Source organism: Anomaloglossus baeobatrachus, chromosome 1, assembly GCF_048569485.1.
Source record: "Anomaloglossus baeobatrachus isolate aAnoBae1 chromosome 1, aAnoBae1.hap1, whole genome shotgun sequence".
Taxonomy (NCBI): domain Eukaryota; kingdom Metazoa; phylum Chordata; class Amphibia; order Anura; family Aromobatidae; genus Anomaloglossus; species Anomaloglossus baeobatrachus.
Genome location: NC_134353.1, coordinates 217,158,751 through 217,186,462, shown reverse-complemented (window position 1 = coordinate 217,186,462; position 27,712 = coordinate 217,158,751).

Below are 27,712 nucleotides of genomic sequence, written 5' to 3'. Positions count from 1 at the left end.
CTACCGCCACAGTTAGAATTCCCAGGACCAGAGCCTGCGGGCAAAAGGGGCTCCTCCGGCCCATATCCAAGCTGGGGAGCGGGTTACCGGTGGGAAGCCACCGGGACCGAAGATACACAACAGGTGCAGGGAAAGGCAGCCACCACCAACCTACCGGGGGTAAACACAGCAGCCGGCTGCGGGACCCGTCCATCCAGCCGTTTGTTTTACCGGAGACTCTGTATCCATCATTGGCTGAGTGAGTACCACCGTGCCGTCGGGCACCGCGCTGCCCCCGCGACCCTGCCCCTCACCAACCCTGCCTACCCGTCCCACCTCACTGGGCCCCGGGACCACCAACCCCCCCACCCACGGAGGGGAGAGAAACATCTCGGCTGCTCCCTGTCATCGCTCCCGGGATCCCCGTCCAGAGCAGCGGTGGTGTCCCAACCTCACCACAAACCATGGGTGGCGTCTCGGACCAACTCCCCAAACCCAAAATCACCCCTTTCACTGCACGGGCGAGGAGCGCCGCTCGAGTCCCCGGATCCGGCCTACCGCTTGACCCACCGAGTAGCAGCAGCAGCGCCGGACCCGAGCGCCAGCGAGAGCACAGCGGCATCCTCCCCGCCCGCGACAACTGCAGTTCTCCTTCTGACTATTGACTACTCTCCACAGTCTGCCCCTCCCACCTGGTGAACTAGTGAACTGGAGTGACCCCACCTTTAGGCAGTCATCCATGGTCCCACCCTAGCTAGGTAGCATTGTATAGGGTATTGTCGGGGAAAACTGGGATTACCTGGGTTTTTGGTGTTATCGTCACTAGGTTTCTAGGTCCATAATGGGGTAGGCCCTGCATCCTGGTGGGGATGCAGAACCTTGTAGCACCCTGATGGTTAGGGGTGCTACAACAGCATAGTTGAGTACACAGGCAGATACTTTGATGCATCAAAACCAACTATCTAAACAGTACCTTGAAACAGCAAGTCAGCAGGAGATTTCATGTACTTCACTTGGCTGAGTTCTTTTACTACTCAAAACATCCATGGTACAACCAACAATATTTCCAAGTATGGTCCAACTTACTAGGTGTTGTCCGCACCATCTGTGGCGCCCTGGACAAGCCAGGGGCCACAGGTAACAACACACACACACCCCCACCCCCAGCAGTTCACAGCAGACATCCCCAGTGAGACCTGATTTCTTCCCTCGGGTTCAGACAGACACACCAGGTGGGCAGAGTCAGGCAGATGGAGACGCCCACCCAGGAGTCTAGCTAGCCTGAGGTAAAAACCAGCTCAGACAAGTCCTGGCAGAGGAAGAGAGAGGAGGTCTGCAGAGAGGCAGACGCAGTCTGGGGCCTAGGTTGGAGCCTATGTCCCTCGTGTAGCCAGTGAGGCAGACGGTAGTGGCCGTCTGCAGGAGCCGGGAAGACAGTCTTGGTGGAACTGTAGGTAGCCGGGGCTGGGCGGTGGCCCACCGGTACCGAACCGGGGAGCCAGCTGGAAACCGGAGCGCAGGAAGAGTGTACACGAAGGTGCAGGAAAGGACTTACACTACCAACCTGGGGTCAGGAGAAAAACACCGCAGCCGCCTGTGGGACCCGTCCATCCAGCCGTTTCTTTGACCAGAGACTCCGTGTACATTACTGGATGAGTGAGTACCACCGTGCCGTGCGGCACAGCGCTGCCCCCGCGACCCTGCACGTCACCAGGCCCCGTAACCCGCCTGCACCCCTTACCCCTCACCGGGCCCCGGGACAACCAACCCCCTACCCATGGAGGGGAGAAATAACATCCAAGCTGCTCCCTGTCATCGCTCCCGGGATCCCCGTCCAGAGCAGCGGTGGTGTCATAACCTCACCACAACCGTGGGTGGCGTCACGGACAATATCCCTAAACCAAACCACCCCCTTTCACTCACAGGCGAGGAACGCCGCTCGAGTCCTCGGGATCCGGCCCACCACTCGAGCCACCACCGAGCAGCAGCAGCAGCAGCCGGACCCGAGCAGTGGGTGAGCGCAGCGTCCCCTGCTCCGCCCGCGACAACTTGGCGTCACGAACAGGATCTTACCGCTCTGCCGTCTGGTAGAGGTGCGCCTTGTGACCGCCGGAGGTGTCCAGCCGAAAATTTTGAGAAGCCGCCATTTTGGGCGCGAAAAGTCCCCGCTCGAGCGTCTTCCCGAGAGGTGGAGGCGCGAAAGCCGAAACCCCGCCCCTGTAGAGGAGGAGCCGTAAAAAGACTAAGGGGGACGGATGGCGTCTAGCCGCATGTGAACCGCGGCTGTGGAAGCAGGGACGCCAGGACTCTGCAAGTATTTGGTTCCTGGAGCACCGCTGCACGAGAAGTCCCGTCCGTCCGGCACCGCTGAAACCTCAGTGCCTGTGCCCGCGGCCAACGCCCCGACCGACCCGTTACTCCTGTCACCGGTAGCGGAGCTCGCAGCGTCTGCGAGGGAGGGCCCAGACCTGGGGTCCCCAGGCCTTACCTTTGTCACCGCCCTGCCACCGGTCCCGGCTTCCATCCCGGCCGCGATGGAGATGACGACGGCTCCGGCAGTCCGCCCGGCTGCAACGGCAGCGAAGTACCCGCCCGGGCAGCCTAGTGATGGACTGGGGCAAGGGGTGCTGCCCATTTGCTTAGGGGCAGCATCAGGGCCAGGTTGTTTGGGTGGGTGACTGAAGGACCCGTTCCGTTGTTATTATTAAAAGTGTATTGTTGTTGCAACAGTTGAAGTGATATGCCTCCCGTAAGGGAAGTTGTATAAAAAAAAAAATGCATGTGTGAAAATGTTTTAAAATGTTTTATTCTTTTTCAGTTCGTGAAAAATAAAACCGGTGATGGACGAGCAGCCCGCGGACGGTCTGCATTTTACTAAGGGGGAATGTGGCGCCCTGGACAAGCCAGGGGCCACAGGTAACAACACACACACACCCCCACCCCCAGCAGTTCACAGCAGACATCCCCAGTGAGACCTGATTTCTTCCCTCGGGTTCAGACAGACACACCAGGTGGGCAGAGTCAGGCAGATGGAGACGCCCACCCAGGAGTCTAGCTGGCCTGAGGCAAACACCAGCTCAGAAAAGTCCAGGCAGAGGAAGAGAGAGGAGGTCTGCAGAGAGGCAGACGCAGTCTGGGGCCTAGGTTGGAGCCTATGTCCCTCGTGTAGCCAGTGAGGCAGACGGTAGTGGCCGTCTGCAGGAGCCGGGAAGACAGTCTTGGTGGAACTATAGGTAGCCGGGGCTGGGCGGTTGGCCACCGGTACCGAACCGGGGAGCCAGCTGGAAACCGGAGCGCAGGAAGAGTGTACACGAAGGTGCAGGAAAGGACTTACACTACCAACCTGGGGTCAGGAGAAAAACACCGCAGCCGCCTGTGGGACCCGTCCATCCAGCCGTTTCTTTGACCAGAGACTCCGTGTAAATTACTGGCTGAGTGAGTACCACCGTGCCGTGCGGCACAGTGCTGCCCCCGCGACCCTGCACCTCACCAGGCCCCGTAACCCGCCTGCACCCCTTACCCCTCACCGGGCCCCGGGACAACCAACCCCCCTACCCACGGAGGGGAGAAATAACATCCAAGCTGCTCCCTGTCATCGATCCCGGGATCCCCGTCCAGAGCAGCGGTGGTGTCACAACCTCACCACAACCGTGGGTGGCGTCACGGACAATATCCCTAAACCAAACCACCCCCCTTTCACTCACGGGCGAGGAACGCCGCTCGAGTCCCCGGGATCCGGCCCACCGCTCGAGCCACCACCGAGCAGCAGCAGCAGCAGCCGGACCCGAGCAGTGGGTGAGTGCAGCGTCCCCTCCTCCGCCCGCGACACATCCTCTCTGCAAGTTACCATTGTCCCATAACTGCTCTTGGTCCTGATCACATCTGGTGTTTTCAATCATGGTAAAGCACTGTAAAGCGGGCTTTACACGCTACGACATCGCTAATGCGGAGTCGTTGGGGTCACGGAATTCGTGACGCACATCCGGCCGCATTAGCGATGCCGTTGCGTGTGACATCGATTAGCGATTTTGCATCGTTGCAAAACAGAGAAAAATCGCTAATCGGCGACACGGGGGTCCATTCCCAATTATCGTTACTTCAGCAGTAACGAGGTTGTTCCTCGTTCCTGCGGCATCACACATCGCTATGTGTGACGCCGCAGGAGCGAGGAACGTCTCCCTACCTGCCTCCCGGCCGCTATGCGGAAGGAAGGAGGTGGGCGGGATGTTACGTCCCGCTCATCTCCGCCCCTCCGCTGCGATTGGGCGGCGGTTCAGTGACGTCGCTGTGACGCCGCACGGACCGCCCCCTTAGAAAGGAGGCGGTTCGCCGGTCACAGCGACGTCGCCGGACAGGTAAGTATGTGTGACGGCTCTGGGCGATGTTGTGCGGCACGGGCAGCGATATGCCCGTGTCGCGCAACAGATGGGGGCGGGTACGCACACTAGCGATATCGGGACCGATATCACAGTGTGTAAAGTAGCCTTTACCCTGTGCTTGGAAGATACCAAATAACATTTACCTTTGTATTATACCTGTTTTTAACAATTTCCTGACTGGAAGATTCTAGTTTGCATTTTCTTTTGCTGTGCTTGGGATCGACCATTAAATTGCTGGAAGACACCAGACTGCATTTCTGTGAGTAAATGCAACCCAGCAGGAAGATACCAGTTTCCTATAGAGTCATTGTTCTTTTGGTTATGTACATATGTGGCTCGGCTCTGCTGTGCTACCTGCTCCGCTGTTATGCCCTCCTGCTTACCGAGCTGTACCAGTCCTCCCTGATCCATATGTTGTTCATCAAGACCTGCTTCACTGCACCACTGCCTCCAGTTCGTATATAGACCTAGAAGCCTAAAACATTCACCTTTACAGGTTGAGCCTCTAACCATATTGAAAGCTTCAAACACCAGAGAAGACAGGCACAATGATGTAGCATAGCCAAATGAGAGGAAAGGACCTTGGAATGTACCGCCCCCGTGCCAGCAGCCAGACTGCTCGGATCTGGATCTGCAGTGTGGCTCAAGGGATTCTACCGGACCCGGGGTTCGCGCGGACACTTCAAATAAAAGGGGGACGTATTTGTACGCGATTTGCCGTAAACTGTCTGTGACGCCACCCACGGTGTGTGGTGAAGTGTGGCACCACCGCTGCTGTTGTGGGTCTCCCGGGGGCGATGGGATGGCAGCTAGATGTTAACCCCTCCGTGGGTAGGGATGGATGCCCCGGGGGACCGGTGTCTCCGTGCTGGGGATGGTGACTGCAGGGGCCGGCGCACCCGGTCGGACCGAGGATGTTAGGTTACTCACGATTGAATAAATTACACAAGTCCAGTGGTAAACCAAGGTGCTGATGGCCGGCCGCCGCGGTCGGGTGTATCTGGTCCCACACCCGGGCTGATGATCCGTGTTACTTCCCTCTGCACTCAGTGTTTAGTGTGTTGGACATCCCGGTGTGAAACACGGGAGTCCGCTTCTGGTCCTTTTGGTTGGGAGCCTTGCCCGCTGACTCTGACCCTCGGGATCTACCAGGCCCTGGCGGATGCCCTATCCCTCTCGGTGGGTGGTTGTCTGCTGTTGTCGTTGTCGTTTTTTATCTTTTTATAATTTTTAATTCAATAAAAATATTTTAATTCTCACTGTTTTTCTTGTTTTTAATTCTCATCTTTTTCCTTTTTTCTTTTAGATTTTTTCTTGGAGGAATAGTGACTTTAAGGAAGACTGATTACATGTAGAGGAACAATTGCACGCTATGTTGTATGTTGAATGTGTGCATGTATGTATGTGTGCACATGTGTGTGTGCACATATGCGTGCGACTGATTATCTGTGTGGTGTTATTAACACTATGTGTATTATATGTGCACAAATAACTGCATAGTCTTGCTCCATATACGGACTTTTATTATAAAATGAAATAATTTTATTAATTAACACATATAGAATTATGTCACTTTTAATTTTTATATATGTGTGTATATGTGTATGTATATGTGTATGTGTATGCATGTGTGTATATGTATATATATATGTGTATGCATGTGTATTTTTGTATGTATGTGTGTATTTCATGTATATGTGTGGGTGGATTTATATGCATGTATATGTATTATAACAATTTTTGCTTATTTATGCAATTTTATGTATCACATATATATATTTTTTTATACATATATTTATTCACTTTTATTTTTATATTACACATATATATCTCGTAGGGAATTTTCTCATGAGATCCATTAATTTTGTTTGAATACATATATCATTATTTATTTAATTATATATGATTTCACAATCATCTCACCTTCACATCTGTTGATTACTTGCACATATTCACTTTTTATTATTAATTGTGTATGCACACGCGTGCATCTTGTTTATATGTATTGTAATCGCATTGTTTATATGTATTGTATCGCATTATCAGAACATGGGAAAGATGGGTGCTGAGGGAAAGAGCCTTTTTCCCTCAGCACAAAAAGTTCCCATGCTTGTATCTTTGTCTCCCTCATATATAGTTCTCCAAATACAATAATGGCCCCAAATAGCATTCCATATAGTTTAAAAGGTCCCACATAACCCTTCAAATATTAGAATGCACCCCCATAGTCCTCCATGTATTATAATGCATTTCCCATAGTCATCCATGTATTATAATTCACCCCATAGTTCTCCATATATTATTTTTTTTTAAATTCTTTATTTTACATACCAACTCGTGACATTGAAAAAACTTTCTGCTCCACAAGGAGCAACATGAAAAATATCAGGGATATAACGTTGACATAAATCCTGACCTCCAGTATCCTTATGCATCCCGTCTGCCATCCCTACGAGTCTGGTCTGATTTTAACCTTTTATTTTGAGAACCAACTCTATACAAAGAAAGAAGAACATTTAGCAGAATGAGAGAAAAGAAAGTCCTAAAAGAGAACATCATAAGTTGTGTATCAGGAACAGGAAGAAGGTGAGAGAAAGGGGGGTGAGGGAAAAAAGGTGAGAAGAGGGGGGGAAAGGAGACCGAGAGGGAGAGGGAGAAGAAGAGAAAGAGAGAGGGAAAAGACAAAAAAAAAAAAAAAAAAAAAAAAAGGGGGGGGGGGAAAGAGGGAAGAATGGGGGGGGGGGGGTTTGGGAGAAAAGGGGTGGGGGAGAAAGTCCAGGGGGATTACCCCACACCCCCACCAGGTCGCTCCCGCGGGTCAGAGAGCAGTCTTATGTGGTCTGTAGAGGAGGTGAACTCCATCCATGGAAGCCATGTCCCGTAGAAGTCCCCCCGGCGATCATTAAGAGAGGATGTCAAATCCTCCATGTGCATTAAGTCGTTGACCCTTGATACCCACTGAGCCACCGTGGGGGGGTCCGTAGACTTCCAGCCAAGAGGAATACAGGACCTGGCGGCCATGACTAGGAATCTCAGCAAGGAACTTTTATATTTAGAGATCGGGAGTCCCGTTAATTGTAGTAAAAACAGCTCTGGTCCCAGTGTCTCCTTCGTCCCGGTCACCTGTCTGATTACCTGCTTCACCTCTGACCAAAACCTCTGCAAAGAGGGACATGACCAGAAGACATGTACATAGTCACCTTCCTCCAATCCACACCGCCAACACGCAGGGTCCACTGAGGGGAATATCCTATGCAGCCTAGACGGGACTCTATACCACCTTGCCAGCAGTTTATAGTTGGCCTCCAGCAATCTGGAGCTGATCGATGTTTTATGTGCTAACATTAAAATTTTGTCTCTTTGCGTGACAGTTAGGGCCATCCCCAGATCCCTCTCCCACTGCTGCAGGTATGCCGGAATGGGCAAGTCTCCTGGGTCTGCTAGCATGGTATACACTAAGGAGAGCGAATGCCGAAGAACACCCCCCTCTAAGCACAGTTTTTCAAACCTCGTGGGGGGCCCTGCATACTGAGTGAAGCAGGGGAGGGAGCGCAGAAAATGCCTCAGTTGCGTCGCTCTCCATCTCCCCATGGGATTCGGGGTCAGGAGACTGCGGATATCCTCAAGAGGTAGCCAATCCCCCCCTCTTCCCAGATGACAAGCTCTAAATCTACCCCCCTGAACCCAACCCCGAAAGACAGGGTCCGAGAGGCCAGGGCGGAACTCCGGATCTCCCAATATGGGCGACATGCAAGAGGGCACAGGGAGGAGAAGGCGCCGAATCTCGTTTTTCGAGCAGCATTCCAGGGTAGCTCCAATAAGTGGGTGAGATTTCAAATTTGTCGGGGAAAAGTGCAAAAGCCAGGGAGTGGCCGGGAGATGTATGTCCGAGAAACTCTGTTCCAGTGCCACCCATGCCTTTGTCTTAAAGTGGCGGCACCAGTCTAGTACCCTGACCATGTGAGTAGCCCAGTAGTATTTTTTCAAGTCGGGGATTCCCAGACCTCCTCTGTTCTTAGGTCTACACAGTAGGGAACGGGAAATTCTCGCCGGTTTATTTGCCCAGATAAATTTAGTTTGTAGTGAAGCCACATCCCCGAAAAAGGAGCCCGGGATCCGAATCGGCAGGGACTGAAAGAGGTATAATAGCCGAGGAAGTATGTTCATCTTTAATATTGCACACCTCCCGAACCAAGTAAAGTAGCCCTTCCCCCAACTTGCGCAGTCTGTTCTAATAGATTGCAAGAGAGGAAGATAATTTAATTTGTAGAGTTGACTAATGTCCGCTGCCAACTGGACCCCCAAGTACCTCAGGGAGTGACTAGACCACCTAAACCTAAATGCAGATTGAAGCGAGACTACCTGTTCTTGGGGTAGAGATACATTTAAAGCTTCGGACTTTGACATGTTGATTTTAAAATTAGAAAGAGAGGAGTAAATTTCCAACTCTCTCAATAAGTTGGGGAGGGAAACCTGTGGATTAGTTATGAAAAAGAGTAGGTCATCCGCATATGCCGCAATTTTGTAGTTGGAGCCGTCAACCCTAGGGCCCGATATGTTAATGTTTCCTCTTATTCGACATAGTAGGGGTTCCAGGGTCAGAATGAAGATCAGGGGCGATAAGGGGCAACCCTGTCTTGTGCCATTAAGAATGGGGAATCTGTCTGAGTTGAGACCGTTCACTCTAACTGTTGCCGATGGGATGCTGTACAGAGAGCAGATCCACTTGAACATCATCCTCCCCAGCCCCACCACTCGCAATACCTCCTCCATAAATATCCAATTAACTCTGTCGAACGCTTTTTCTGCATCAGTCGACAAGAGCATGAGTGGCGTCCCTTCCGTTTTAGCCTTATGGACTAAATTCACCGCCTTAGTTGTATTGTCTCTTGCTTCTCTTCCCCTTACAAACCCTGCCTGGTCTGTGTGAACAATTTCCCCTATCAGCGGGGACAGTCTGTCCGAAATAATTCTAGTAAAGAACTTCAAATCCGTATTGAGGAGGGATATTGGCCTGTAACTTGAGCAGGAGGAAGGATCTTTGCCCTCTTTAGGGATGACTACTATGTTAGCGGCTAAGGAATCCCTCGGCAACGGGGCTGCATGATGGGATATTGTTAAAGGCTGAAAGGAATGGGGGAAGCAGTAGAGTGCCCATTTTTTTATAGTATTGCAAAGGGAAACCATCTGGGCCCGGGGCCTTGCCTGTGGGGGAGTTTTTGATTGCGGACCAATACTCCTCCTCGGAGATGGGCCTCTCCAGTGCCGCCGCATCCTCGGGTTTAAAATGTTTCAAGCCGGAATCCAAGATATATTTCCTTATGCGTTGCCGCAGCTCCGCCCCAGCTCTCTCGGACCGTCCCTCGTCTATAGAGTAAAGCGAGGAGTAAAAGTCTTTAAAGGCGGATGCGATGTCCTTCGGCAGTGTGGCCCACCCCCCTCCAGGAGTTTGCACTTTAGGGACATATCCCCTCGCCCTCTGAGTCCGCAGGGCACGAGCCAGTGCCCTGCCACTCTTATTACCGAATTCGTAGAAGTGTCTTCTACACTTGGCTAGTGCTCCCTTGGCTTTGTGGTATAGTAAAGTACGCAATTCCTCCCTCTTCCTACCCAGCCTGACTCCTATCTCCCCTTCCAAAGACCCCTTATGTGTTACTTCCAACTCCCTTATTTCGGCTAAGAGAGATGTGACCTCCTCTGCCCGTTCCCTCTTCAAACGTGAACCATGCTTGATGAGTAGACCCCTTGCCACGCATTTGTGCGCCTCCCAGACAATATTAGGGGACACCTCCCCCTTTCTGTGGCTGTCAAAATATTCAGTCAAGGCCTCCCCCAGTTCCCGCATCGTCGCCTGGTCCGCAAGTAATGAAGTGTTCAGCATCCACTGTCCCTGTCTTCTGATGGAACAGTCGAGGGAAATAGTGACTGTGATCAGAGCATGATCAGAAAAGGATATGCACTCAATCGACGCATCCACCAGAGAATGAAGGTCCCCATGTCTGAGGAGGAAAAGGTCCAACCGTGAATAGCAGTTATGAACAGCTGAGTAAAATGAAAAGTCTTTGTCTGATGGGTGCATCAATCGCCACGTGTCTATCAGTTGGTGATCATGTAATCCCCTTCTCATCCGGCGTAGTGCCTTTTGTGGGAGACTGGACACCCCCTTTGAGCTATCCCTCGACGGTTCCAACACGACATTAAAGTCACCCCCCAGAATCAGGGTACCCTCTGAGAATTCCTCAATCTGCTCAAGATAGCGTATCAAGGCGGCACACTGACCCTTGTTGGGCAGATAAACTGCCACAAAGGTGACTATTTGAGAAACAATGCGTCCCTTGAGCATTAGGAGCCTTCCCTCGGCATCCGACCGAGAGTCTAACGGTTCCCAGGGGAGCGTATTAGACAGCAAGATGCTTGTGCCCCTTGATCTAGGATCCGGGGAGGGTGAGTGGAGTACTATTGGATACCTTCTGTCCGTGAGTCTGTATGGTCTGGATTCGCAGTAGTGTGTCTCTTGAAGAAAGGCGACCTGGATTCGGTTTCTCCATAGGAGGTTCAGTAGTATAGAGCGTTTCTCCGGGCTGTGGAGTCCCTTGACATTCAATGAGCCCACTCGTAGCTCATGCTGCTTTTGTTTCACCATGCTCTGTCACAGGAACCCGGGTGGGGGGGAGGGGCGAGAGAGAGGAGAGAGAAAAAAAAAAAAAAAAAAAAAAAAGGGGGAGGGGGAGAAGGGGCAGGGGAGAAGAGAGAGGGAGAAAAAAAGAAAGGGGGAGAAGAAAACTTCGAGATTAGAAAAAAGAGAAAACAGAAACTCAAGAAGATAACCGGAAAGTAGAGAAACAGTTAATATACTGTTCGTAGAACCGGGGACCAGCCCAGGGACTACTTAAGGGAAAAACGGGGACACGAACCGACACACGGCCAGAGCGCTACCCCGCGCCCTTCTTTTTCCTGCTGGCCGGCCCCTCCCTCCCAAACCTAAGGATGGGTCCGCCAAATAACCTCCCACTAACCCCACCCCCCAGAACAAGCTTATAGAAACTTTGCCCCCCCCCACCCCCCCAGCCCACTATCTTAGGATCCACCAACGCAAATGTTTTAGACATCCCCCAGAACATTGTGTCCATTAGAATTGATTTAACGCCTAGATTGTCATTTTTTTCTTTTTTCTCTTCTTTCCCTCTGAGGCGTAGGCTCACAGAAGACCCTCCCAGCTCCCGTCTCCTTCACCACCAGCATTGCCTCTGCTCAGATCTTGCTCATATAGAGCCTTCATTCTCACGGGACCTCTCTTTGAGCAGGGGTGGCTCCCCCCTTTCTCCTCCTCTGCTCCGTATAGGCCTGAGGCTCCCAAGCCGTCCAGTCCGGAACCGAGCAGTCCGAAATATCCAGAAAGGCACAGAGATTCGGGAGCTCCGAGTGCCTCCTCAGAAGGAACACCGAGTCCCCCTTACGCACAATCAGGTGGAAGGGGTGGCCCCATCTATAGGTGGCGTTCGCTTCCTTTATTCTAATCAGGAGAGGTTGCAGCAGACGCCTCATATACAGTGTGCGGCTGGATACGTCCGGGAACAACTTTACCATAGCACCGTCTATTTTCACAGGGCCGTGTGCCCAGGCCCCCCGCAGGATCTTTTCTCTGTCTCCATAGTAATGTAGGCGGCATAACACATCCCTGGAGGTGGGCGTGGGTCTGGTGCCGGGCCTGGCAACCCTATGGATTCTTTCAAAAAGATAAGTAGCCTCAAGCGGACGATCTGTGACCATGTTGAAAATGGACAGGACTTTAGAACGCAGGAGATCCTGGGGCCAGTTCTCCGGTATACCCTTCAGTCTGACATTATTTCTCCTGCTCCTGTTTTCTTGGTCATCCAGGAGCAGGGCCAGGTCTCTGATGTGGGCATTAGAAGATTCACAGTCCCTTTCAATTCGCTCCATTCTGCTCTCCAGGGACTCCTGTGCTTGCTCCGTTGCTTCAATTCTGTCCTCCAGCACCACCATTTCCTCTCTCAGGGTGGACAGCGCCATCTGTTGGGAGGATTCAATTCTGGCCACTACATCTTCCAGGTCTTTTTTGCTGGGGAGGGCTAGGATAAGCTCCCTGAGAGCATTTATGTCTTCCTGCGGAGGGCCCGAGGGCAGGGTGCTTTTTAAGGACAGGGGCGCTGTGCGCTCCAGCGGGGGGGGGACCCCTGGGTGCAGAGGATGGCAGGTATTCCCGGATCGCATGATCCCCCAGGGGCCGAGGTCACCGCCTCCCCCGCAGCAGCATGTATGGAGGCAGGCCGCGAGGAATGCTGCGCGGTTCCCCCCCCACCCCTCCAGCCCTCCCTACCTGGGCTCTCTCCCTTCTGTATCAGTGCCGGGGCCCTGCGCCGCTCCTCCCCACCGCTGGTCTCCGGTGCAATGCTGCTGGCTGTGGGAGGGCGCCGGACCGCGCCTGGGGAATTCCCCGTCGGAGGGGGCCGCGAGCCCACCGGCGCCATCTTGCTTCGGGCCGCCAGCGGAGGCTCAGTCCCAGACACCGCCAGGTACCTGGATATGCTCCCCTGGGAGTTCTGACACGCCGTGGGGGAGGCAGGAGCTGCAGCACTACCCGGTTTCTTCTTTGGAGCCATCCTGGGTAAGCGGGGTCAGCGGGATATAACTGTAATCTTTTGTGGGCGCAGGAGCTCTGGGAACAAGCTTCCTCACGCCGCCATGTCCAGGACACGCCCCCCCTCCATATATTATAATGCAACCCAATAGTACTCCATATATTATACTGCACCACATAGTCCTCCATATATTATAATGCACCCCCATAGTCCTCCATCTATTATAATGCATTTCCCATAGTCCTCCATATATTATACTGCATCCCATACTCCTCCATGTATAATGCACACCTATAGTTCATGTATAAGGTGTCCTTCATGTTGTATAATGCATCACCATAAACCTCCATGTATAATGCATCCCCATAGACCTCCATTTATAATGCACCTCTATAGTCCATGTATAAGGTGTCCTTCATGTTGCATTATGCAGCCCCCTAGGCATCCATGTATAATGCAGCCCCCCAGGCCTCCAAATATAATGCAGCCCCCCAAGCCTCCATGTATAATGTATCCCCTCAGGCCTCCAATCATAATGCAGCCACCCCAGGCCTCCATGTATAATGCAGCCACCCATGCCTTCATGTATAACTCAACCTCCCAGGGCTCCATGTATAATGCAGCCCCCAGGCTTCCATGTATAATGCAGGCCCCTAGGCCTCCATGTATAATGCAGCCCTTAGGCCTCCATGTATGATGTCGCCCCCCAGCCCTCCACATAAAATGGAGGTCCCTAGGCCTCCAAGTATAATGCAGCCCCCAGGCCTCTGACCACTGTGTACTCACTGAATTAAGAAAAAAAACAAGTACTCACTTCTCCTTTCACCGCTGCACTGTTGTCACCTTTGTCCTCGTTCCCCCACTGCTCTGGTCAGCATACTCCCGTCCTGCGCTTTACACACCTTAGCACAGCAGTCGCACAGGAGTGATGTCACCGCGCAGGCATAGGGGAAGAATTATGAAGCAACGAGCAGCTTCGTCATTGCTGTGTGCGATGACTGGTGACGGGGGCCCGATGCCGCAGCCGCTGACACCAGGCCCTTCTGACTCACGGGTCATATAGAAGCCACATGGTCTGTGACAGAACAGCACAGCTCCTCTCTCACAGAGAGGAGCTGGCTGCTGATCTGCAGGGTGGGCTGTTGTGAGTATCATCAGAGATGGTGCTGTTCCCGAAAATGTTTCCAGAGGGCTCCCTCTATTGGCAAGTGCTGGTAGTGAGTCTGATTCTGCATCTGTCACTCAGACAGGTGCAGAGAAAAATAGAGAAGGGGTTTTATGCCGCGCTGTTCATCAGGAAGGAGGACAAAGAGATGGTCAATGTTCCTTTATTGTAGCTTGTTGTCTACGCGTTTCAGGAGCTCTGCTCCCTTCATCAGGACATACAGTACAAAAAAAACCATATCTGCAGTTGATCCTAGGATCCCAGCATATATACAACCCAGAAAAAAGAAAAAAATGTCAAGCCACACCCCCAAAATAAAAAAAATTGGCGGGTAGGAATGACGCATGTAACAGCACACACATTTACATGTATAAAAGGCAAAGAAAAGAGGGGAAAACAATAGATAATGGTATAAAAATATGTTGTAAAATATTCATGCAAAAAAATGTTTTATTATCCACAATTAAAAAATTCTAAAAATCAGGACTCATGGGTTAAAAAACAAGTGTCTGTTTTACTTTGTTTTGGAACCAGCAGTTTTACGGGGTTAAAGTGTGGAGGTAGAGAATCTCATCGTATGTGCCACTGGGGATTTTACAGGGAATGTCTGCAAAAAGACCAACAGTCTTTTTCTTTCCACAGTTTATTTCACTCAGACACGTGCAGGAGATGATTACTGTTCCAGGAAGCCTATAGAGTCCAGCCTGGGGCAATAAAGGAAGGCAGTTTCTGTCTAGCCTTTGCCGTTGATAATTGTTTCTGCTCCATGAGAAAATGTCCTGCATTCTGTCCTCCAGCTTTGAGGCTTTTGCCTTTCCCTGTAGGTCCTGTTTTTGCATTTTTTCTGCTCCTTTTTGGATTCTCCAAGAATGATTTCTGCAGCGTTTTTTTCGTTCCTTTGCATTGGTTTTGTTTCCATGTCAACGTGGTCTGCAGCTATGCAAAATAAATATTTTTGTTTTTTCCTTCTGAGATTTAATTAGTTCTCATGCACCTTTTTGTTTCTTGTATGTGAATAAGAGCTCTCCCTGCACTTTGTTTGGAGGACAATTTATTCCCAGCAAGAAAGGGAGTTGTGCTCCCTGTCTGATCTAGAGTTTGTATTTTTTGTATCTCATGTATTTGCACAAGAGTTCCTGATACAGTGGGAGGAAAGATCGTGTCATCTTTTAAAGGAATTTTTGATTATTAGGAGTTACTATTTTTATAGGGTTTTTGCTGGCTGCAACCAGCAAATCTATCTTATCCTTTTGTATCTAGCTAGCAGGGCCTCACTTTGCTTAACCCTATACTTTTTTTCTGTGTGATGTTCTTTCTTATATCACCGTTGTTATATGTTGGGGGCTTGTCTCTTTACTTTGGGGCTATTCTGAGGCAAGAGAGGATTCCTCATTTCATCTTTGAGGTTAGTTGGTTCTCTGGTGGTGACGAGGCGTCTAGGTTGGTTAGGAACGCTCCACTGCTACTTCTAGTTGTGTTCGTGCAGCTAGTGGATTGCAAGCAGCTACGTTTCCAACTACTCTTGTGCATTATCGTCCATAATTTTTATGTTTTTTTGCAAGATCTTTTGCAGTCCTTGACCATAACAGCAGGCCCCTCACCTGCCGGGCCCAGTCGCAATGGCGACCTCTGGGACCACGGTCAATACGCCCCTGGTTTTGAACTTTTTTCTTTAAAAACTAGATGAAAATATCAAGCAAGACAGGTTTTGTTTTCTATTGTTTATTTGTTTGTTTGTATGTTTAATTTGAATAATGTAATCCAAGCAGCACTTACAGTATAAGGATACTGAAATTTCACCGAATCAGTTCAGACATTAAACTACCATTTTTGGTCACTTGTGTTGCATTAGTTTAGGATAGGTTAACATTATGTTTTAGCCTCATGTTAGTGTCTCCTTTGGTGCCTCTATCTGAAGCCCTGACAAACAGGATTCAGGCATGTCTGCTCATAAGGTCATTGACTTTTTATTCTTGTTCCAAAATTGCGTTTGGATGCGTTTTTTTGTCCAGAAGATGCAGATTTGGTGCAGAAATGTCTGCACCAAATTTTTGTACCAAAATTTGCATCTCCTGGCAGAAAATTACACTGAAATGGCATCAAAACTGTGGCTTTTGTGTGGTTTTCTGCCAGGAGATGCAGTTTTGGTACTGGAATTTATACATCAAATTCCCGAATCTTCTGACAAAAAACATATCAATACCCCATCGTGTCTTGATGCATTTTTTTGCCAGAAGATGCAGTATTGGTGCAGGAATTTGGTGTATAAATTACAGCACCAAATCTACATGGCATAAAAACATGGTTTTCTGGCAGGCGATGCAGGCCTCATTGAGTTCAATGAATTCACCTGAGGTTAGTTTACCTGCGATCACAGGAGGGGCACCGTGGGAACCTCCAGCTGTGACCGCAGGTAAACTCAGTGACGTCACCACTCACAGCTGCAGCTCAGTCAGTGTTTGTCTGAAGCTACAGTGGTGGTCATGTTCTCTAATGTGCCTCATGCTGTGACTTCAGTATGTAGCTGAGTCGCGATTTTTGTGGGACGTCATGGTGTGGATTACGTAGAACCTGGGTGTTTTATGGTTAATAAATTGAAGAAAGAGGGTGGGTTTTTTTGTTGTTTTTTAAATAAAGGACTTTGTGTATATTTCTTTTTACTTACAGGATTCATAATGGGGGGTCTCATAGATCCCTCCCAATAACTAATCCAGGCCTTATTGGCAGCTGTGATTTTTGACAAATCACAGCAGTCATTAACACCTTATATTACACTGAATTCCACCGCATCAGGGCAATCAGGATGAGCTGGGTAAAGAGCCTTAATTGCTACATCTAATTAATGCAACAACTCCGGGGCGGCTGAAGGCTGCTATTCTTAGGCGGTGGGGCCCCAAAAAATGGGCCTCACGAGGCTGAAAATACCAGCCCTAACTTTTGGCTTTATCTTGGTTGGGTATCAAAATTGGGGGGGAACGGAACATCGTTTTTTTAAATTATTTCTTTATATAATTTAAATAAGCCACATTTGGTATTTGGTCCCAAGTATTTTGAAACAGCCAATATAATCTCATACTTGTTCATATCAGATAGAGCTAATATGTAACTTCGGGCTATAAACTCAATTCTAACTAACAATAACAAAGAAGAACCTGGATGTGCCAATTCTACAAATGAAAATGAAAGGGGATAGCACAGCATACCTAGCCAATATAACTAGAGTTGAGCGATGTTCGAGGTTCGCCAATTTCATGTTCGAGTGATTTTGGGGGTGCTCGAGATCGAACGCGAGCGCGAGCTTTATGCTTAAAGCTTGATAGCTCGAGTTACGTTCGAGAACGGTTCGGTCAGCAAAAAGCCTAGCTATTTACTAGCTGGCTTTTCACTGTAATAGTGTGAGTCACTCTGTGATTCACACTATTATCTAATTTCAGCGTATAGTGTGCGGGGGCGGCGCGTTTAGATCAGTGCTGCTGGGATAATGGTGATTGCCATTTTTTTTTTCTTTTTTTTCCCTAAGCACGCGTGCAGTGGGGCGGGCCAGCATGTCAGCCAATCCCAGACACACACACAGCTAAGTGGTCTTTTTTTGCCAGACAAGCAAGGGCATGTGTCATAGGCTGTCCATGTCACATGTCCTTGCATTATAAATACGGGCATTTTCTCTCACGGCGCCATTATCTGCTTTCTGCGTGTAGGTGACAGTCACCGCTCATGCAGCTCCTGGCGCCGCTCCGGCTGTGTATGCTACACACAGAGCGCTCCACAGATTAGGGACAGAAGTTTATTTCAGTCCTTTTCAGGGCTCATTTTCTCTGGCTCAGAGCCATAGGTGACAGTCAGGTGCATGGAAACGCTGTATACAGCTTCAGATAACAGCGTCTGTGTACCTAAGCTCAGGGAATTCCTTGCTGCATTTCACCATTAGGAGGGATAGAAAGTGAGGCTTCCTTTCCTCCACACTGAACCAGAGAACCCGGCCACTGTACACACCTGCCCACTTTTGCTACGCTATTTTTATAGCAAACAGTGCTGGACATAAGTGGCATCCAAAAAGGTGGCTGCTCTACTAATTTTGTGTCCCACTGGTGCCAAGCATTTGCCAGCACCTCTGCATTAAACCCTCATGCACATTTTGCTACGCTATTTTTATAGCAAACAGTGCTGAATATAAGTGTCATCCAAACAGTGGCTGTTCTACTAATTTTGTGTCCCACTGGTGCCAAGCATTTTCCAGCACCTCTGCATTAAACCCTGATGCACATTTTGCTACGCTATTTTTATAGCAAATAGTGCTGGACATAAGTGGCATCCAAACAGTGGCTGCTATGCTATTTTTGTGTCCCACTGGTGCCAAGAATTTTCCAGCACCTCTGCATTAAACCCTCATGCACATTTTGCTACGCTATTTTTTATAGCAAACAGTGCTGGACATAAGTGGCATCCAAAAAGGTGGCTGCTCTACTAATTTTGTGTCCCACTTGTGCCAAGCAAGTCCCACCACCTCTGCTTTCTACCCTCATACACATTTTGCTACGCTATTTTTATAGCAAACAGTGCTGAATATAAGTGTCATCCAAACAGTGGCTGTTCTACTAATTTTGTGTCCCACTGGTGCCAAGCATTTTCCAGCACCTCTGCATTAAACCCTCATGCACATTTTGCTACGCTATTTTTATAGAAAACAGTGCTGAAGATAAGTGTCATCCAAAAAGTGTCTGCTATACTAATTTCCTGTCCCACTTGTGCCAAGCAAGACCCACCACCTCTGCTTTCTACCCTCCTGCACATTTTGCTACGCTATTTTTATAGCAAACAGTGCTGCTAGTTTTAGGGCCATAGTTGCATTGTCAGGGATAGTCAGTGTTGGTTCTTCCGCTGTCAATAAAGTTAGACCACCTCTGAAATCTACACCACCTCTCAATTTTTGCTACCACATTGTAAGTGACTAATCTTGTCGCTAACAAAATGAGTGGCAAAAGGACAGATGCTGTTGGAAAGGGGAACAGGCGTGTTGGAAAAGGAAAAAAAGTTTGTGTCTGTGGGGAAGGTGGCAAAGCTACATTAACATCTGCTGAAGATAAGCCATCTTCCAGCAAAAGTAAGATGTCTACTACTTTCCGTGGACAATCTGATGTGCTCCCTTTTTTACGGACCCAAACAACTGTAAGAAAGGTAGATGATGCACAAAAAAAGAACATGCTTGAATGGATCTCAAGTGCTCCAGCAAGTGCCCTCTCCTCCACCTCAACTACCACATCAAAAAATAAACAGTCCTCTGAGTTGTCATCCCAATCACAATTGCTTTCTCCCAGCTATCAAGTCTCCACCCGCCCTGCACAGTATGGTGTACCAGAGATGGCTGAGTCTGTAGAGCTGTTCAGTCACATTATAGCCTGGGAATCAGAGGTCTGCTCCCAAGCTACAGTGAGTACAGACCAGGAAATGGTCTGCAGTGACGCCCAGAACCTTTGTGACTCAGATTCAGGCCCTGATGACCAACTTTCTGAGCATAATGTAGACCCTCATTCCCAAACTGTAACACCTGTTGGTGGAGACAATGAGGAACATACTGATGACGATGAGACACAGATACCAGATTGGGATGACAACTTAAATGTTCGGTCAGGGCAGGAAGAGGCTAGGTCTGAGGGTGAGAGAAGTGCAAACACAACGCTTGATGATGAAGTTCTAGATCCCACTTACTGTCAACCCACAGTCAGGCACTTGAGGAGGTCAACAGAGGCGGTGGAGGAGGATGCAACTGATGACGAATTTACCTTGCACCTTCCTGGACAGAGTCGGAGTACTGGTAGCACATCTACAACTGCATCCTCAGCCACCACTCTGTCTCTGAGCACAAGTTGTGGTGGCTCTGCAGGTCGCATGTCCTCTAAGCCTTGCCTAGCCTGGTCCTTTTTTGGCCTTGCAAAGGATCTCCCAAATCAGGTTGACTTTATCCCTCTGTAAGCTCTTAGCTACGGAAATGCTGCCTTTCCGCAGATTATTTTCAAGACTTTATGTCTGTCGCAGTGCCGCAGTACCAGATGCCCAGTCGCCACTACTTCTCCAAGAAAGGTGTGCCTGCGCTACACCAGCATGTCGCAAACAACATCACCGCTTCCTTGAGAAACTCTGTGTGTGAACGGGTGCATTTCACCACCGATACTTGGACCAGTAAGCATGAACAGGGGCGTTACATGTCGCTGACTGGGCACTGGGTAACTATGGTGATAGATGGAGAAGGGTCTGCTGAACAAGTCTTGCCGTCCCCACGACTTGTGTGTCAATCCTCTATATGTATAAGTGCCTCCAACGCTTTTGCCTCCTCAACCTCCCCTGGGTCCTCCTCCTCCGCCCCAAGCCTGCCTGGTCAGGCCACCAGCGTTGTAACTGCGCACAAGGAATCACGCACACCTCCTTACTATGCTGGCAGCAGAGCGCAACGGCATCAGGCGGTCTTTAGCTTGATATGTCTTGGAAATAAGAGTCACACAGCGGCTGAGTTGTGGGCAGCTCTGCTGTCCGAGTTTCATAAATGGTTGTCTCCATTTATTGCTTGTTGTCCAGCAATTTTTAACACACTATCCCGGCCTAGATGGCCTTCTGAACAGGGCACGAAAACTGTCTGCTCACTTCCGCCATTCAACCGCTGCATCTGAGCGACTTGCATCGCTCCAGAAGTCTTTCGGCCTGCCGGTTCATCGCCTGAAATGCGATTTGCCGACACGCTGGAATTCGTCTCTCCACATGTTACAGCGACTGTGGCAGCACCACCGAGCACTGGTGCAATACGTCATGATATATAGCCTGGGCCAACGAGATGCAGAGGTGGGGTAGATCACCCTGATGGAGTGGTCTCAGATCAAGGACCTATGCACCCTTCTGCACAATTTCGACATGGCGACGAATATGTTTAGCGCTGACAATGCCATTATCAGCATGACAATTCCAGTCATTTTCATGCTGGAGCACACGCTAAACACTATTCAGAGTCAGGGGGTGGTTCAACAGGAAGGGGAGGAAGTACATGAGGATTCATATGCGCAAGGGATAACAACATCACCAAGGTCCAGACGTTCATCATCACCAAGGCGGCAGGCATGGGACGGTGGGGGACAGGGATTAACAAGGGTGCATGGTAGCAGACAAAATGTTGAGGAAGTTGCAGGAGAACATGAAGAAATGGAGGACGAACTGTCCATGGACATGGAAGACTCAGCAGATGAGGGAGTCCTTGGTCACATTTCAGTTGAAAGAGGTTGGGGGGAGATGTCAGAGGAAGAAAGAACTGTTAGCACCTCTATGCCACAAACACAGCAAGGACTTGGTCCGCATGGATGAGCAAGACACATGAGCGCCTTCTTGCTGCACTACCTACAACATGACCCTCGGATTGTCAAAATTAGAAGTGATGATGACTACTGGGTTGCCACACTATTAGATCCCCGGTACAAGTCCAAATTTTGTGAAATAATTCCAGCCATAGAAAGGGACGCATGTATGCAGGAGTATCAGCAGAAGCTGTTACTCAATCTTAGCTTGGCTTTTCCACCAAACCCCAGTGGTGCACAAAGTGAATCTCCCAGTTGTAACTTGACAAATATGGGACGGTCTCGTCATCAACAGTCTAACCGTACCAGCAGCATCGTATCTGGTGCTGGTAACAGCAATTTTATTGAATCGTCTCATAATTTTTTTAGACCATCCTTTGCAAGGCCAACAGAGACAAGAAGTCTGATACATAGTCAACGGCTGCAGAGGATGATACAGGAGTATCTCCAAATGAACATCGATGCCATGACTTTGCAACTGGAGCCTTGCTCATTTTAGGCATCAAATCTTGAAAAATGGCCTGAGCTCGCCACTTACGCCTTGGAGATCTTGTCGTGTCCACCTGCCAGCGTTGTCTCTGAACGTGTCTTCAGTGCTGCTGGGTGTGTGCTGACAGATAAGCGCACGCGTCTGTCCAGTGACAATGTGGACAGACTAACGTTCATCAAAATGAACAAGTCATGGATCTGCAAGGACTTTACTACCCCTGTGTTATCCTGGGGAGAGTAAATGCTTGTGTATTTGGAATGTGCTTGATGCAAATGTACCTGTCAAGTTTGCAACTGGGCCAAAAGTGCTGCCACTGAAGTGGTGTCTGTGGCCCAATTTTTGGAAAAAAGGGAGACTCTGCTTGGAGTAACCCTTGCTTGCAGTGTTTCTAAAAATGATCCAAGATGAACAGATCTGGGATCAGCAAAGACTTTGCTACCTACCCCGGTTGTTACGGGGGCTGTCTGATTATAAAAACCAAAGGGATATCAGACAGTCAGGGTCCACCGTGCAAAGTCTCTGCTGCAGACTATGGCAGAGGATAAGGGGTATCTTGTACTACAGAAGCAGTACTGACACTGATACGTCTCAGTGACACTAGAGGCAATCACGACGTGTACTGTTAAAGTCACAGCGACTACCGTATTTAGCATTAACGTTAAAGGGATAGGTTAATGAGTGAGGAAGAGTATATAAGTGTGCCGCTGTAAATAGTAGTAGCACAAGTGCAGAGTGCAATACCTCTGTTAAACTCACAGAGGCATATAGTTAGGAAATAAAGCAATTCCTCCCTTACTCGGAGGGTGTGTGGTATGGTCTCTGTTAATGATCACAGAGACAAAAGCAGTGAGTGTGAAATGGCACCTACCTAGGTCCGCTCCACTAGTGGTGCAAAAGAGACGGGCAGCAGCGTAAGCCGCACAAAGCTCCTACCAGCGTTCGCTCCACTAGTGTGCGAGGACACGAACCACTAGATATGGCACCTGCCTAGGTCCGCTCCACTAGTGGTGCAAAAGAGACGGACAGCAGCACAAGCCGCACAAAGCTCCTACCTATGTTCGCTCTCCTAGTGTGTGAGGATACGAACAACTGCCAGATGCAGTATAAGGAACGTTACCCTAGCGGCAACGTCCACCTACGAGTAGAATCACAAGGCCCAGCTGGACCATGTGCCTCAGGCACCTTCCTATGTCCGCTCCACTAAGATGTAAGGATACGGACCGCAGCCGAAGCTGTAAGGTACAAGAACGCTACCCTGCCGGTAGCGCTCACCTAGCATAGACAGAGAGATGCCTAGAGGGACGTGCACAGAGCGTCTACTCTCATGCATGAACCAAGTGGACTGAGCGCCGGCCGGCGTTCGTCAGGGTCTTATATAGACTCTGTGCCTCATCCAAGATGGAGGACACCAGAGCCAATCCGCTGCCAGAACGACAGCAATGACGTCACGCTGGCCTATCACCGAGCAAAGCGTCACAAGCACATGACCAGCGACCAATTGGCATAGAAGGTGTAAGAGACATGTGACCACGTGTCACAAGCACATGACCAGCGGCCAATCAGCTTAGAAGGTGTCAGAGACATGTGACCTCGTGTCAGCGATGATGTCACCCGCACATGTGCAATGGCTCCAAGATAGGACTTAGTCTCCAGTGCTCGCACATGTGCAGTAGCAAGAAATCCAAACATAGTCTCCAGAGCCACAGCAACCGTAACAGTACCTCCCCCTCAAGGGCTCCCCTCCCGGCGACGCAGGTACTCGGCAACTAAGTCGGGAGCATGGACAGCCTCCTCAGGCTCCCAAGAGCGATGTTCCGGGCCGTAGCCCTCCCAATCTATCAAGAAGAACCTGCGCCCTCGAACCATCTTAGAACCAACTATGGCTCGTACCTCATAGCTAGAGCGAGAGGAATCAGAGGCAGGAGAGTGCACTTCACGAGCGTGAGGTAAAATAGCCGGCTTTTACAGTGAAACATGGAATTTGTCATGGATCCTAAGATGGACCGGTAACTTCAATTGGTAGACTACAGGATTTACCTGTCGAAGAACCTCATAAGGACCCAGGAAGCGAGGAGCAAATTTGACAGAGCTCACTCTAAGTTTCACGTGTTTTGCAGAGAGCCACACAAAGTCCCCCGGAGACAAGACAGGAGCCGGGTGACGAAACCGATCGGACACCGTCTTCATACGGTCCTTAGTTGCTTGGATCGACTCTTGAGTCCGGTCCCAAACCTCTCTGGCATTAGTTGCCCAGTCGGCCACAAGAGGAGGAGGTGCAGCAGCGGGAAATGGTACCGGTACCCTAGGGTGTTGCCCATTATTGAGTACGAACGGTGTCTGCCCAGTGGCCTCAGCCAGCGAATTGTTAAGGGCAAATTCTGCCCAGGGTAGGAGGGAGGACCAATTATCGTGGTTCTCAGCAACAAAGTGTCGAAGGTATATAATCATGGATTGATTGGTACGCTCAACCAAACCATTGGTCTCCGGATGGTATGCCGAAGAGAGATTCAACTCAATTTGCAGAAGGCTACAAAGGTCTCGCCAGAAACGGGAAGCAAATTGCGGGTCTCTATCACAAATGATACGATCTGGCATCCTGTGAAGCCTAAAGACATGCTTGAGGAATAGTTTGGCTAGTACCCTGGAAGATGGGATTCTCGATAACGGTACGAGATGAACCATCCGGGAGAAATGGTCCGTAATGACCCACACAAATCTATGTCCCTGTGAACACGGAAGATCACCCACAAAGTCCATGCCTACCACCTCCCATGGTCTATCTGGCACTGGTAAAGGATGCAAGAGCCCAGCCGGTCTCTGCCATAACGGACGGTTGCGAGCACACGAGTAGCAGGAACCAACATATCTCTTGACGTGGCTGGTTAAGTGTGGCCACCAATACCACCTGTCGAGTAACTCTCGTGTCCGTCTAATACCAAAATGCCCACCCACCTTTGAGGTGTGGGCCCACGACAGTATATCATTCTGTCGATCAGGCGGAACAAAGGTCTTGCCTGGTGGGATTTGGTCTAACGTCACAGGGGAGAGCGTATGAAAAACCCTGAAGGGAAGGATAAGACGAGGTTCGTCAATCTCTTCCTGGGTAGAAACCATAGAGCGAGACAGGGCATCTGCCTTGTTATTCTTACTCCCAGACAGATAGTTGATGGAGAAGTGAAAGCGGGAGAAAAACAAGGACCAGCGGGCTTGGCGAGGATTCAGACGCTGAGCGGTTTGTAAGTACGTCAGATTCTTATGGTTTATATAGACCTGGAAAGGATGTTTCGCTCCTTCTAGCAAGTGATGCCACTCCTCCAAGGCTTATCTCAGGGCGAGCAGTTCCCTATCCTCAATGGTATAGTTTCTCTCTGCCGGTGAAAAGGTTTTAGCAAAGAAGAAACACGGCATTTTTCTACCTACACTGTTCTTTTGATACAAGACCGCACCAGCACCCACTGAAGAGGCATCAACCTCCAAGAGGAAGGACTTATTCTCATCGGGTCTTTGAAGAACGGGAGCAGTTGAAAAGTGTCTTTTTACTGCCTCAAAAGCCTGGGATGTCTCAGTAGAACAGACTTTTGGATTAGCACCTTTCTTAGTCAAGGCCACCAAAGGGGCCACCAAAGTGGAGAAATGGGGTATGAACTGCCGGTAATAATTTATGAATCCTAAGAAGCATTGCACCGCCTTCAAGGAATGAGGTTCGGACCATTCCAGGACAGCAGAGAGCTTTGCAGGATCCATAGCCAGACCCTCTTGTGAGATAATGTAACCCAAAAAAGGCAAAATGACTGCTCGAATACACACTTTTCAAGTTTAGCAAACAATTAGTGCTCCCTTAAACGGGAAAGGACACAAACGACATACTGACGATGAGTCTCCAGATCAGGAGAAAAAATCAGGATGTCGTCCAGATACACCACGACGGAGGATAACAGTAAATCCCTGAACACATCGTTTACGAAGTCCTGAAATACTGCGGGTTCATTACATAAACCAAAAGGCATGACGAGGTATTCATAGTGACCGTCTCGGGTGTTAAAAGCGGTCTTCCATTCGTCACCCTCTCGAATTCGTACCAAGTTATACGCACCTCGCAGATCCAACTTCGTAAAAACCTGAGCGCCCGTCAGTCTGTCAAAGAGCTCCGAAATTAAAGGTAACGGGTATTTGTTCTTTATTGTAATTGCGTTGAGACCCCTGTAATCTATGCAGGGACGCAAATCACCCTCTTTCTTCCGAACAAAGAAAAACCCAGCTCCCGCGGGAGAGACCGACTTACGAATGAACCCCTTCTCTAAACTCTCTCTTATATAGGTCGACATGGCCTCCGACTCAGGTATTGACAGGGGGTAAACCCTGCCCTTAGGTGGAACCGAACCTGGGATAAGGTCTATGGCGCAGTCATACGGCCTATGGGGTGGAAGAACCTCAGCACCCTGTTTGGAGAACACGTCAGCGAAATCCAAATAGGGTGTAGGTATGGGAGAGAGATCAGTTGATGCAACCGCAACGACCTTAGGTGGTAAGGGAAGACATCGGGACTGACATTTCGAACCCCAACTAATAATGCTGTCAGACTCCCAGTCAATTAGAGGAGCATGAGTCCGAAGCCATGGGAGACCCAGAAGGACGTCGTCTATACCCTCAGGCAAAACAAGAAAAGAAATCTCCTTTATGTGACCCTGAGACAGGGAAAGGCGCAAGGGAACTGTCCTCAATGTAATGGAGTCAGACAACATAGTCTCATTAACAACACGGACAGGAATAGGCGCCTCTAACATGATAGAGGGAATATTGTGTCTCTTTACAAATCCTGAGGACACAAAAGTCCCGTCAGCTCCGGAATCCACAAAAGCCATAATAGGCCATGCAATCTCAGAGAATGAGAGCTGACCTGGGATACTACACTTAGAGGGTGCAGAAGACGTCTCTAGTAACCCCCCTCTAATGGTTACTAGGCCTGGGAGTTTCCCTGACGACTAGGACACTTGTTGGCATAGTGCCCAGCCTGACGACATACGTAACATATAGGAGGGCCAGACTTGCGTAGTCTGGAGGACGTATGGCCTAACTCCATAGGAGTGGGAGATGTTTCAGGTGCTGAGGAAGATGGTGGTGGACCCTCAACAACTGGAATAGCCCAATGCTTACGGCGTGAGGAAGAGACCTCAAGTCTACGTTCTCTATGGCGTACGTCGATCCTCGTTGCTACTGTGATCAAGTCCTCCAGAGAAGCAGGGACCTCACGAGTAGCAAGGGCATCATTGACATAGCCTGCCAACCCTCTCCACAAGATAGGAATCAACACCTTCTCTGGCCAGTCTAGTTCTGCCACCAGAGTTCTAAAAGCAATGGCATAAGAACTAATGGATAACGAACCATGATATAGATCTAACAGTCTCAGGGCTGCATTATGGGTAACCTGCGGACCCATGAATACCGCTTTAAGAGCATCAAGAAAGTCTTGATGTCTCAGAGTAACCACATCAGAGCGCTCCCATAGGGGAGTCGCCCATTCTAAGGCTTTGTCCTGAAGTAAGGAGATGATAAGGCCTACTCTGGACCTCTCCGTAGAGAAGCGAGAAGAGTTGACCTCTAGGTGTATCTGACACTGACTAATGAAACCACGACATGATCTGGCATCACCAGAATATCTGTTTGGCAGAGCAAGTCGAGGATCATGTGCAGATGTCACCATGGTCTGAGGTTTATCCTCTATACTCTTGAGCCGCGACTCAAGAACTTGTATGGAACGGTGTAAC